The 12904-nt window shown below is 41.4% G+C and overlaps 1 protein-coding gene across 1 annotated transcript in view; it reads left to right on the top strand.

The window, feature by feature from the left end:
• NFKB1 (nuclear factor kappa B subunit 1) overlaps window positions 1-12904 on the top strand; it is a gene marked incomplete at both ends in the record, with an annotated part of 117378 nt that overhangs the window by 39961 nt on the left and 64513 nt on the right. The window lies entirely within an intron of this gene.

Below are 12904 nucleotides of genomic sequence, written 5' to 3'. Positions count from 1 at the left end.
TGTTAAGACTTCAGGCCAAGTATCTAACTAAGCAAACCAGAAGTTAAAATGTTTTTAAGAAAGATACGCTTGGTGTATCATATTCAGGAAAAGACATGCCTGACAAAAAATGTATTTGGAATAAAGGGAAGATTCTACCATTATACCAAAGTGAAAATTCTGAGAATTCTCATAATCTGAGACTTTTGAGGCAATTGTGCTAAACCCAACTTACTCAGATTCTCTATTAACATCTCGAAAGTTTTCTCCAAACCTAAAACACACTTGAAAATAAAGTACAACTTTGGATAGATTAAAGTTTTCTGATTCTACACTCCTTGATATTTTCCATTGACTTAGAAGCATAAACTGACACTGGGAAGCTGGAACTGTTTTCCATTGGAAGGGGGGACAGTGGCAGGGCTCAGGGACTCTGAGGAGAGCCCTTCCTGGAGCACTGCCCTGGCGGGGTTTGCTGGCAATGAAATGTGAGACATGGTGTCCAGAAAACAGGGCCTGAAGCCCAGGCAGGGCTTCTCCGCCCAGTCTCACTTCTGTTTTATCTAGAACCAACTCTTTATGATCATTTTCCACCCATCCTGCCACCTTGGCCCAGCCCCAGCACAGTTGGGAAATCACGCCTCAGGGTTTATTTCTACCTGAGAGTTGCATTTATGACAATTAAAGATGTTTTGCCATTTTTGCTGCCAGTCTCTGTAAGGAGTTATTTTTCTAAAGAGAAAAGCTTATGAGAGTCATAAAAGCTTTCAAAAAATAATTCTTTTAGTAATTACAATGCCAAGGCTAGGTGTTCCTAACTGTGACTTCAAGTTATGGAGTTAGTAAAATTTCACAAGTTGGTCGGCTTCACTCACCTTTGTTAGGGCTTTTCAGGTACTTCTTAGAGATCCCTCAGAGTCAGATTGTTAAGATGAACCCTGCCCATCCTTAGAGTAAAGTCCCTGGTGACCTCTCCGTGAGCATCCTTTCCTGATGCTTTCTGGAGCTCATCACTACTTTTCTGCTCCCTTCTTCTTCAGTTGAGCCGAGAGCCAATGACTTATTCATTAGTTCTTTTCAAACATACTGATTTTGGCAAGTATTAGTTCTGTGCTGAAGATTGGGAAAATAGAATTACAGTGTCTTTGTCCTCAAGGATTAGTCAATTGAATAAAAGAATTTAGGTACATCTTAAATATCTGAAATATCTTATTTGTTGTACTTACTACCATATAACCACTGGCTTTGATGTAGAAATTGATAATTAATTTATTTTTCCAGTGAATAAATGACCAAATACCTCTAAGGTAAAAATAAATTTCTATGAGTCAGTTAGTCTGGATGATTACAGAAGGAAAAATTCAAGGAAATCCAGGATTGGGGCCTGGATCTTGGGGAAAGGTAGATGTTTGAGAGCATAAATCTAGCCTATTAGATTTATTCTAAAATAGCAGAAGCAAAATAATCAGCAACAAAGGCTCAAATATAGGATTCCTAGGGTTGAGTGGGGAAGAGTATACTAGAATGAAGAGTACACCAAAAGGATAGGTTATGCTAGCATAATTGGGACAAATCATGCAAGAATTTAGACTGAACTTTTTGAGAAAATGTATAAGCAGTAGATGTTTTTTATAGGGGTAGCATATAATCAGCATTGTGCCTCGGGGATATAAATCTACTAACTGTCTGCTAAGGGTTTGGGAAGGAAACAGCCCAGGGACACCAGTTAGAAAAATTACAGTAGTTTTTCCTGAAAACCCACTGAAAGAAGAAGGGGAAAGAGGGAAAGCAAAATGGATAAACTAATAATAAAAGGAAAAGACAAATGCAGAGATCTTGGAGGTGCCACCTGGCTAAAAATTGGCAGTTGATGAAACACAGAAGACAAGAAATAGAGCAACCTATGATGACAGGAGGGTGTTCTGCAGTTGCTTAGAAGGTGGTAGTTCTGTTTAACAGGAGGCAGGGTAGTTTGAAAGGAAGGTGAGTAGTCCAGCCGTGTGCACACTGAATTGCAAAGGTGTTATGGACAGAGATGTGTCCTGCGAGCAGCTGGAAATGTCAGATGTGCGTAAAGGGATGGGGAGAACATGAGATTAAATATAATAGTCACCTTCATGGAGTGGACAATGAAGTTCAGAATATATAAGAGCATTGAAGGTGATCATGGTAAATATCAGAAATGGACCAAAGACTTCTCTTTAGGAAGGGAAGAGTGCCTTATTCCAAACAGCCAGTGCTGTGGGAGGGGAGAGCCCGGAGGAGGGAGTGGTAGGGAGCTCATCCCATGCTTCAGAGATAGAGAGCGGGGTAAAAAGAACTGACTTGTGAGTTTGGAAACATGAAGTCAGTCGTGACCTTTAGGCATTCTTTTATTTCAAGAATAAGGAAATCAGTTAATTTGCAAAAGACTACAGATTAAGTAGGTGGTTTCACTTTGGTATTAGAGATTTTCTTGCATACTTGGTGGGGGAGAAAGAAAATGGCATTCATGGGGATGAGTAGAATCTTTTAAGAGATTTTCTCGGTGGATTAAGGAGAACATCAAATGAAAGAATGATTCTGTATTTCTTGCTGTAGTGCCTTGCCGTCAAGGTTTCAGTAAATGTGAACTTTTATAGTCTTTATCATCATTATCAGAAAAAGGTTGTTGTTTTTAAAATATGGAAGAAGAGTGTGCATGTGTGTAAATTAAAAGTAAGTGTCCCTTACAGAAGAGGGAAGAGGGAACTTCACAGAGGTCTCGAATAAACAAGAATAAAAACAGTGGTTACTCCTGGGAAAGGGAACAGACTTACATTTCTCTGAATTGGGGGAAGATACATGAAGTAGCAGGATATTTTGAGCTTTGATAACAGTAATGCAAAGGGCAGTTAAAGGAACACAATGGCCTCTACCTTCTCATTAAAGTGAGAGGAAGTCTCAAGTGTAGATATCTGTGAAGGCAGGAAGAATAAAATAAGAACTGATGTCATTTATTTTGTGCCTTCTCTGTATCAAAAACTGTACTAAACACTTAAAATTATACCCTGGTCTTCATGAAAGTTCAGATTATGTATCTACATTCTCGTTTCACAAATGAAAAAACAAAAAGGTTAAGTCAGTCACCTAGGGTCACCCAGCTGGTGATGGAGGAGCCAGGATTCAGAACCAGATGTGTCTTGACTCCAAAGCCTGAGTGCCCTTTATTGAAAGAGAGTCCTTTAGCTTGAGATCTTGACAGTGTATGGTAAGATCCTTTGGACTGTTTATTTCTATCCACTTCTAAAGTGAATGTTAGAGAATAATCTTCTAATTTGAGGAGTAAGAGACTGTGAGGTAGGGTGGGCCAGAAATGTGAGTCTGGATCCCTGTGGAAAATAACAAGAGTGGGCTTAGAGGAAGTGCATGGGGCAGTTGCTAAGACTCACCAGTACAAGGAGAATGTCTTAATAGCAGTAACAGTCAACATAGCAAGAGAGACATGCAAGGGGTGTGTTGGGTTTGAGAGGAAAACTGCTGCCTTAATTTTCCAAGGGCCATGATTTGAGAACCCCCTTCCCCTCATCCTCCCACAGCTGCTGAAATTCCTCAGTTTGAGGTTGGAGTCCTCTTACCCTGCTGCAAGTCTTGTGCAGCACCTAGCCAGGCTTACTTTTCCACCAGAGTGGGCAAAGGTTCTGCTCATGTATAATGATCACAGCACTACTGAGGGGCTCCACTGGGTTATAGCTATCTTATTAAAGACAAAATAATGAAAGAATATCCTCACCTCAATTTCTACCTGTCTAACCTAACTCTATTTTAGTAAATTGCCTTTACTAAATAATGTCTTAATCATGTTTTCATTAATTATACACTCATTAAAAATTAATATTGAGGCCTGGTGTGATGGCACACACTTGTAATCCCAGAATTCTGAAGGCTGAGACTGGAGGATCTCTGTTCGTGGACAGCCTCAGCTAAAGAGTGAGGCCCTTTGCAACTCAGTGAGAACTTGTTTCAAAAATAAAGAGACTAAAAAATAGAGCTGGGGGTGTAACTCGGAGATGCAGTGCCCCTGGGTTCCATCTCTAGTACCACACACAAAAAAGAATTAGTTATTGAGATGCCTACACATAACAAGCAATATTCCAGGTACTGGAGAATGGCAGGGAAGAAATCAATGTGTCCATTCCTAAAGATCCTCCATTGTAATAGAGAATACAGGCAAAAATTAAAATACACAAAATGTGTAGTGTATTCAGTGATAGTTAATGTACAAAGGAAAACAAAACAGGGAGAGAAACAAGGAATGTGGGAATGGGGATGGCAGAGTTGAGATGGGGCAGGGCGTCAGTCAAAGTCCCTCTGAGAGCTGGCTGCTATGCAGAGACACAGATTTCTGGGTAGAAGAGTGTTGTCACAGGGGACACTCAAGGGCAGAAGCTCTCAGGGGGAGCTCAGCTGGCAAGTTCAAGGACAGCAGGAGGCTTCTATGACTGTGTGGGTATGTAAGAAACTAGGTGAGAGAGGAATGGAGGGGGTCACATCACCCCGGGCCTCACTAAGGACATTTTGGCTTTTTGAATGGAGAGGCACTGAGGGTTTGTTTTGTGTTGATTTGTGTACTAGGAATTGAACCCAGGGGCATTCTACCTCTAAGATACACTCACATTCCTATTTTATTTTGATTTATTTACTTATATATTTTGAAACAAGGCCTTGCTAAGTTTCTGTGGGTCTCACTAAATCCCTGAGGCTGGCTTCCAACCTTCAATCTTCCTGTTTCAGCCTCCCAAATACTGGGATTAGAATGTGTGCCAACATGCCAGGCTTATTTTTGTTTCATTTTGATGTGGTACTGGATCTTGAAGCCAGAAGCTTCCACCTCTGAACTACACTCCTAGCTTTTTTTAAGGGTTTCACTAAGTCCCTGAGGGTTTTGCTAAGTTGCTAAGGCTTGCCTCCTGTCTCAGCCTCCCAAGTATTAGTATTATAGGCACGTGCCACCACACACCTGACTTTGCTTTGCTTTTTTTTTTTTTTTTTTTGGTGGTGGTGGTACTGGGGTATCTGGAAGCCCTTCTACCTCCGGGCTACACTCCCAGACCTATTTTTTTATATTTTTATTTGGAAACAGTGTCTCTTAAGCCAGCATAGTTGGCTTCGAACCTGCGCGATCCTCCTGTCTCCGCCTCCCAAGCGTGGGGATTACAAGCGTGCGCCACCACGCCCGGCTGCTTTGCTTTTTAACATAGAAAATTTCCATCATATGTAGACAGAATAGTGTAGTGAGCCCCCTTGTGCTAATCACTCAACTTCAACAGCTTGCACTTTGGGAGAGTGCTAAGCAGAGGAGTGATAAGCCTTGGCACCACCTGACCTGAACAGGCTCATCCAGGTAAGAGTGTCTTGGGAGGAAGGACAGACAGGCCCAGGAAACAAGGAGCTTAGGAGACAGATGATGCTGGCCTGAAACCAAGTAGTAGTAGTCATGGTAGAAAGTGGTCAGCCTCGGGATATCTTTTGAAGATCTCACTTGAAGATATATAAATCAGTTCAAAAGAATTGGAGGGTGTCTGTAGTGTAGTGAGAAGAGTAAGAACTATAAAAAAGAAGTGGTGGCAGAATACCACTGTGGTAACCTTTATTTTCTTTTTAAGAATGCATCTAAGTAACCCAATTGGCTTATATACGAACATGTCTATCACAATTCGTCCATGAATTAACAGACTGTACTCCTCCCATATCCTTTTGCAATCATGGATGATTAGGCTATGCAAAGGTGAGGATTTATGGTAGTTTGTTAATGAAGTATTAACATCTGCTGAGGTACAAGTCCCCTAGAATTCTAGTGGTTAAGCAATAGAGTCTTTCTTGTACTTTCTTTACTGGAAAAAGCAGGATTTATAAACAGGTATATCTGATGTAGTGACTGAAAATTAAAATAAAACCTAAAAAAAAGAAACCCTAGGTTGAAGTCTGATAGAAAAAAAAAATAAAACAAGCTTTTAGAACAGTTACATATAGGTAGAGGTTGTATCCTTTTCCTATTGTCTGGGTGAGACCTTCTCACACTGTGTTGGGGTGGAGTTTGCCATTCTAGTCTCGGCCATCTTGAGCCGTAACTGCTACTGGTCAATCAAGAATGATTCTAAATAGGGTAAAAGAATGTCAGTGAATTCACGTAAGTCCATAGGCACTGGATGAAGGGTGAGTGGATCAAAGAGGGTACTTCACGTCATCTTGTGCCTCACTGAAAACACCACGCTGACACTCAGAAGACCGGGAATGAGTTCCAAGCTCCTTTGTGTCACTTGGTACTCAGTCTATCTAAACTTCTGCAAAATGGGAATAATGGTGCCAACCCTGCCTACTTTACAGGGCCGTCAGGAGGCTGGGAGATGGGGGCTTTCAAATAAAAAAGGAAAAAAAAAAAACTGGTGTTTCTGTGGTACTTACCAAGTGCCAGGCATGTGTAGTTCTTATGACAGCCCTCTGATGTCACTGGCCCATTTTGTGGTAATGGAGCTTAAGGCTCAGAGACGTTATCTACCTTCTATAAGACCACAGAGCTGGGAGAAGGGGAAAGCTGGAAACTGATGTCTGATTAGAACAACTTGAAATCCAGTACCTTAGAGAAAGAGAAGAAAAATAACTGCATTGAGCTTCCTATGCCAGTAAGGGTGGTAGGTAAATCTCTGTACTATCTCATTTAGTAAAGTTTAACCTATACTTCCTGGTTACTCAAATAATAAATAGCAAAGAACAATAAAACCTGATGAATTTTTATCCTTGAGAGAATGTATATATTACTAAAATAGTTTTCTTTATTTTCTTCCTTTTTCTCCTTCTCCGCTTTTTCTTCGTAATCTGACTTGCCACCTTTTAGAAAAGAATGGGCATGTGGTTTAGCATCGATGGTGTGATTAGTTGTATAAAGGAGACTTACAAGGAAACAAGAGCACTTTTGCCACCCCTTGCGGCTGTTTCTGAGACCTCCTTTCTCACAGTACACACCAGCAATACCATACAAACAGATTTTCCAGGAATACCTGTCATGTACCAGCACTATAGTAGGCAAAGTAGAGCTGTAAAGCACTGAAGAGATTGAACATATAAAAAATGGCCAAACCAATTGGTGGCTTAGTGTAATGGAAAATGCGAGTGGACTTTGCAGGTGGACAGCCCAAGTTCCAGGAACTGCCCAGTTACTGCATTTATAGAAATACTGGCAATGTACCTCATCTTCCTGAGTCTCTATTCCTTCATCTATGAAATGAGGCACCTATGGACTCCACAGGGCTGATGTGGGGATTGGCTCAGTCTCCAGTTCCTTTCCTTCCATAAAACATAGTAAGTTAGGAAGCATAGATGAAGATGTCCTAGGAAATCAACAAGTAGGAGAAGTAAGACAATAACCAGTTGCCAAATGTGTCTGGTTTTCCTGCCCTGTTCTCTCCCTCACCTTCCCCAAACAGGGGTGTCATAGAAAATTCAGATTTAGGACTTCCCCTTGAAGAATGGGTGATTCTAGCTGGGTGTGGTGGTGTATACTTGTAATCCCAGCATTCAGGAAGCTGAGACAGGAGGATTGTGGTTCACAGACAGGCTCAGCTACTTAGTGAGGCCCTTTGCAACTCAGTGAGACCCTGTTTCAAAATAAAGAATAAAAAAGCCGGGTGTGGTGGCGCACGCTTGTAATCCCAGCGCTTGGGAGGCTGAGACAGGAGAATTGCACAGGTTCGAGCCAGCCTCAGCTACTTAGTGAGGCTCTCAGCAACTTAGTGAGACCCTGTTTCCAAATAAAGAATAAAATAGGTGTGAGAGTATAGCGCGGAGGTAGAAAAGCGCCTGGGTTCCACACCCCAGTACCACAACAACAACAACAAAAAAGAATAAAAAATAGGTCTGGGGTGTAGCTAGTAGGTAGGAATTCCCTGGGTTCCATCCCTAGTACCACAAAAAAAAAAAAAAGGTTATTCTCCACAGGGAAGAGAAAGGGCACCCCAGTGGCAGCACTGCTTTAAGGAACTCCGGTTAAGTGGCAGTGAGTCACTCTGCAAGGTCATGAGACGGACTCTTTCCTCAGGACCCTTGCATATGATGCTCCCCCTGCCGGGAATACTCTCTCAATCTTTTTTCTGTTATGTTCCTACTCGTCTTTCAGTCTTAGCCCTCATGACTCTATGGGGAAGCTTTCTCTTATTTCCTGACCAGGTCAGATCTTTTTTTGTAATTTCTTTCCAGTTATGATTTATCATTTATTTTTAAGATTATTAGATTAGTATCATTCCTTCTCTACAATTCCCCAAAAAACAGGGTTCATTCCTGACTCAAACTCCCAGTGTGTCCCTTCACTCCCCAACTTACTGCAACATATACATTTAGAGGCAGCTTAGTAAGTACTCACTGAATAAATAGATGAGCTTTAGTTATCAATGAGGTAATAGCCCAGTTAGGAGAGAGGGTTTATATTAGGGATTGCTAATTCCATTAGGTACCAAGTTCTGTGTTAGTTTATTTAATCCTAAAAACAACCCTATGATAGCTAGCATAGTACTATTTTAAAGGTGGAAAAACTGGCTGGGCATGGTAGTACACACCTGTAATCTCAGTACCTGGAAGGCTGAGACAGGAGGATTTCTGGTTTAAGGCCAGCCTCAGCAATTTAGTGAAAGCCTTGTTTTAAAATAAAACATAAAAGGAATTGAGGTTGTAGCCCAGAGGTAGAGCACCCCTAGGTTCAACCCCCATTTACTAAGAAAAAAAGAAAAGGAGAAACTGAAACTAGAGATGTGAACCATCTTTTCCTGTTGACAAAACTAACAAGTGACAACTGGGGATTCTGGACCCAGCAGCCTGGGCTCAGGAGTTCTTAGACCTCACCCCTTTTTTCTGCTGCTTTGTGGGAGAGAACAAAGTGAGGTATGCATGTCAATTCAGGAGGGAGTTCTGTTTGAAAACTGGATTTTTCCTGAATCCTCGTTTTTATTGTCATCATAATCATCAAAAGAGACTCTAAGCAGAGAACACTTTCATGTGTCATGTCTGACATTCATATGGTCTCTGCTTTCTGCTAAAGTGATTTGACCAAATTTACACAGAGTAAATATTTCAAATTCTAGTTCCTAGAAATTTCTATACATTTCTTTTAACCACCTTTGAAGAAATAGCATGTGCTTTTCCACAGTATGATACAGTTATTCTAAATAAAAGCAGATGACTTGACTGAGATCAATACTGCCTGAGACCCTTGGTTTCTAGTTCTTTTTCAAAAAGCAGATGTAGCCTGTGGTCAGTGGTAGATGTCAACTCACAAACTCCTGGAAGAAACTCTTAAATTTCATCAAGGAACCCAAGAAAACCCAAGGATCTCCAAGAATGATAGCTTTTAGGATAAGAACATAGTTATTACTAAGAAGTTTACAAACCCTAATAATATATGGCACTCTCGAAGGCTTACCCTAGAAATAGAAGTGGCCTGAATTGGTCATTTTCTCCCATCACCTGCTTTTATGTATGTGGTACTGAAGATTGAACCTAAGGCCTCAAGCATCCTAGGCAAGCAAGTGTTCTACCACTGAGTCACATCCCTAGCCCTTCATCACCGTCTTTTAAACAGGATGTTTTTAAAATACCATCTCAGGGCAATTATACTATCCAAAGATCTCTACAAAGAAAAGTACACGACAGTAATGAGATAAGCCAGGCATGGTGGTGCACACTTGTAGTCCTAGTACTTGGGAGGCTGAGACAAGAGGATCCAGGTTTGAGAACAGCCTCAGCTACTTAATGAGGCCCTTAGCAATTTAGTGAGATCCTGTTTCAAAATAAAGAATAAAATATCAGGCTGGGGGTATAGCTCAGAGATGACTGCCCCTAGGTTCAAACCCTAGCACCACACAAATAAATAAATAAATAAGATAGCAGTCAATGTGTAAACAGCTCTCATTTGCTAAGCACTGTTCTAAAAACTTTATATGCACTGACATATTGAATCCTTACCACAACCCTCGAAGCTACTGTAACTATCCCATTTTACAGGTGAGAAAACCAAGCAAGATCACACAGCCAGTAAATGGTAAAACAGTCTTCACAGCCAGCTAGCCTGCTCCGAAAGCCTGTCCTTTACCTGGACTTTGGGCCCTGTCAGGCCCTGTAGCACCTTTGCCTCTGGGGCTGTGATAGAAGTCATAATTTTGTTTAAGCCTGTAGTGTATAAGTGTCTGCCATCTTCAGACTCTCCCAGGAAAACCTTTCTAGCAGATAAAATCACTCTCTACAAACTTAACTTTTAGGGAAATCACTCTTCAATGAAGTGAAAATGAAGCTGAAGGAAAACAAATTCTACACAAAACAAACCAAGTTCTGAATCGATTGTCCATACTGCTCCAACATCAGGGCATTTAATGGGGGATGGTCTCTTTCCTCACGCCCGGGTTTAGATTGCCACAATCTCTATGTGCCATGTAATTTGTAGATAGCATCATTTTTGCCTCTCCCCATACTTCAGCTTTTCTCTTTCAGTTGACATTTAGGAAAGTCCACACTGTGGTCTGTGTAAAAACCAAGCAGTACTGTGCTAACTTGGACTCTTTCAAATGGATCAAACAGCATGTTAGTCACTGGCAAATCTTTCAGGGCCTTTACCTCAGAGACTACCCAGTTCCTCATACTTGCTGCCCTTCAGCTGTGAAGTAATGGTAAGCAAAGCATAGGGGCGCTTTCTGAGCTTGCCTCCCACTCTTTCCGCCAGTGCTAAGTGAGCGATTCCTGAGAGCAGTAACATGGAAGGAGCCAAATTGCTCAGCCACTCCACCATCCTGGCATCCCATGTAAGTGGAAGGCCTGCTCCATTTCACCCCAGTGAAGCTTTTCATCAGGCCTTGCTCTGTTGTGTCCCTGTGTTCACTGTCACTTAAAACTGAAGTTACAGCTGGGTGTGGTGGCCCACACCTGCGATCCCAGTACTTGGGAGGCTAAGACAAGAAGGTCACAGCCTCTGCAACTTAGGGAGACCCTGAGCAACTTAGTGAGAATGCCCTAGCTTAGGCTTCTCCTCCTCCTCGTTTAAGGCCATACCCCCACTGGATTAGGGCCCCACCTTTATGGCTTATATGACCTTACTCAGCTTCCAAAGGCCCCACCTCCCAATACCACAGGTGGATTAAGTTTCCACTTTCTTAATACTCAGTAGAAATTAAATTTGAACATGAGCTTTAGTGGGGACACCCAAACTATAGAAAAGTGTTAGAGGATTCAGAAGCAAACCTTCGCAGCTCTGCACCAAGGTTCAGGCAGAGCAGCACTGAGCTTTCCAGGGGAGCTGCATGACTAAAGGGGAGTCTGTACTTTGTTGAGGGGGGCAGTTTCTTTCCCCACTCCCTCTGAAAAAAATAATTTCATAATGATCATAATGATCACCTTCTCAATTCTTGTACTCAGAGATTTGAGGGCAGGGGATCCATACTAAGAAGCCAGGTACACTAGTGCACGCCTGTATTCCTAGTACTTGGGAGGCTAAAACAGGATGATTGCAGGTTCAAAACCAGCTTCAGCAATTTAGTGAGACCCTCAGCAATTTAGTGAGACTATATCTCAAAATAAAAACTAAGAAAAAGTTCAGGGATAGAAGAACCCTGGGTTCAATCCCCAGTATGCTCCCCAACACAGTCCATACTGAGAAAATCCTACAAAACCACACCTCAATGGAGTATGAATCCAGTTAATATTTATAGTAGAAGTAGGCTGGTTAAAAAGGATTCTGTTTCTTTCCAAGAAGTTTCATTAAGAAGTATAGTTTCTACCTTAAGTTTATTATCAGAAGGACTTCCAAAAATTCTTTGGAAGGGTAAAAATAAGGCCATTGGCTTTTTCTAATAGTAGTATTTTAGTGTTGGGATTTTTTTTTAAGGAAAGAATATGTAGTTTACCTATAAAAGATGGAATGACCAACTAGAGAAGAAAGTGTGGGTGTTCAAGCTCATTTATTTCCTTTCTATTGCCATTCTTATCATTCTAAAGATACACAAAAAAGATAAATTACCTTAAATAAGAAAATTTGATCTTATAAAACAAGAGCTAAACAACTAAACAGGTGTGAAATATAAGGACTTATATTTATGGAGTGTACTTTTCTTAACTGAAGAGACTTACAGCTTACAGCAGCCTGAACTTGTATAATTATGTATGTTCATGAATTTTTAAAGCTCATGGTAGAGAAGACTATTCAGTGCTCAGGTATCCTCACAGATGACTATTGGCCAAGTCTATGGGCTTACGTGTCTAAAGCCATTGTCAGAGCCAGGTTCCTGGACAAGACTCCCTAATGCCTAGCCTCAGGGCAGAGTGTTAGCATGCCTTTTCTGCTTACCTCCCTTGTCCCCTTGACTTCCATCAGTCACCAACTCCCTTTTCATGGATCATTTTTGTCCAGCTTTTTTGTACTAAAGATTGAACTCTGCTGGGCGTGGTGGCGCATGCTTGTAATCCCCGCACTTGGGAGGTAGAGACAGGAGGATTGTGCAGGTTCGAAGCCAGCCGCGCTGGCTTAAGAGATCCTGTTTAAGAAAAAAAAAAGTATAAAATAGGTCTGGGAGTATAGCCCGGAGGTAGAAGGGTTTCCAGGAACCCCAGTACCACCAAAAAGAAAAAAAGATTGAACTCAGGACATTCTACTTCTAAGCTACACACCCAGCCCTTTACCATAATCATTAGTATCATTAATATTATTTTTATTGTTTTGTTTTGAAACAGGGTCTCACTAGGTTGCTGTGAGTCTCACTAAGTTGCTGAGGCTGTCCTTTGAATCTGAAGTCTTCCTACTTAAGCCTCTCAAGTACTGGGGTTACAAGCGTGTGCCACCATGCTAAGCTTTGTTCAGTTTTTGTCATCAAAAATTGTGGTGAGGGTGCAGAGAAAAGCACATTCCTGCTTAGTCACAAGGGGAGGATTCATGACA

Source organism: Muscardinus avellanarius (genome assembly GCF_963383645.1).
Source record: "Muscardinus avellanarius genome assembly, chromosome: 6".
Classification (NCBI taxonomy): domain Eukaryota; kingdom Metazoa; phylum Chordata; class Mammalia; order Rodentia; family Gliridae; genus Muscardinus; species Muscardinus avellanarius.
This window is presented reverse-complemented; position numbering and strand designations above follow the sequence as displayed.